Raw genomic sequence first — 1,441 nt, forward strand, 5'->3', positions numbered from 1 at the left:
TATTAATATTAATATTATTTATAATGTATATTTTTTAGTTGGACGAATTATTTGATATGAAATTTATGCGTTATCTTACTTACTTATTTACTTACTTATTTAGTTAGACATATTTTCCCAACAACTGTTTTTAGTTAACTGTTGTTATTCATATACACAGTTGGTAAATGCCACGTTATCTTTAATTATCTCATAGCGAGAAAGATAAGAAATTATTCGTATAATTTCTAAGGCCCACGTTTATATCGACCGGCCCTGACCTTACCGAGGAAAGTTCATTGAACCATTGGATTCACCAGAGAGAAGATGTCAATTGATCGCACGGTTGCACAAAGCAATGTCGATCCAGTTGTACGTCATATATATATACATATATATACATATGTATGTGTATATCCTACATCTTACCTTTCTGTAAGATGATTCGTCCGTTATTCGTTGCGTTACATCTATCTAGACGATGACACCAGTTTGATAATGATGATGATGATGATGATGAAGAAGAAGAAAAAGATATTTTCCTTTTAAATACGATGAGTTTTCAAAGTTGAATAAATTTATCGATCACATAGTGTTACAATAATACTTTTCGTTCATACATTCATACATAAATCATATATACATGGATAGATAGAAAAGAAGATGATTTATAATCATGGAATAATATTTCATATGCATTTGCTATCGTTCAAAACGTAACCAAGTTAATTTTGTACTTTTATATAAAGCAATACAAAAATATAAAGAAACGAAAAATAGAATAAATAATCGTTAGAGAGAGAGAGAGAGAGAGAGAGAGAGAGAGAGAGAGAATAAGCTATTTTTCTCTTTGTCGACTGATTATAACAACAACAACAAATATATAGAGAAAATTTATTAGGTTCGATTAAGTTGTAAATGTGATTATATATGTATGTACATATATGTGTGTCCGTGTGCGTATAGATAAGGAAAACACGTTAATTACGAGAGTTTCACGCACGAAATGAACGCAATGCCTTCGAGGCATCATCATCATCATCATTATCATTATTATCAACAGTTATGTTTGAGAAATAGAGAGAGAGAGAGAGAGAGAGAGAGAGACAGAACTATGACCGTAAGCTTCAAATATTATGTCACGTATTAGGTGATGAGAAGCCCTGTAACTGGGAGATGTAATCACTGAGAAATCTAGTAACCGACTTTCACATTATTTGCTTAAAGATGAACGTGTTCTCCTTTGATTATGAAAGAATCGATTCAAATCAATATTGTATTATGTAATATTTATGATAATGATTAGCATCGATTTGATGTGAATTACTTTTATATATGAAAATTATTTCTATTAAAATGTAATATATTACATATAATACATAAATTAATTTTTAAATATGTTATTATATATAATCAGATTTTTATTACACAACTTACAAAGTTTTTTTACAATGTTTTATTA

General features: G+C 28.9%; 1 protein-coding gene across 3 annotated transcripts in view; it reads left to right on the plus strand.

Annotated features, from left to right (window-relative positions):
• Window positions 1-1,441, plus strand: part of LOC106793860 (solute carrier organic anion transporter family member 5A1) — a 41,773-nt gene that overhangs the window by 26,769 nt on the left and 13,563 nt on the right. The window lies entirely within an intron of this gene.

Source organism: Polistes canadensis, unplaced genomic scaffold (genome assembly GCF_001313835.1).
Source record: "Polistes canadensis isolate GaletaPanama2010 unplaced genomic scaffold, ASM131383v1 scaffold_19, whole genome shotgun sequence".
Lineage (NCBI taxonomy): Eukaryota > Metazoa > Arthropoda > Insecta > Hymenoptera > Vespidae > Polistes > Polistes canadensis.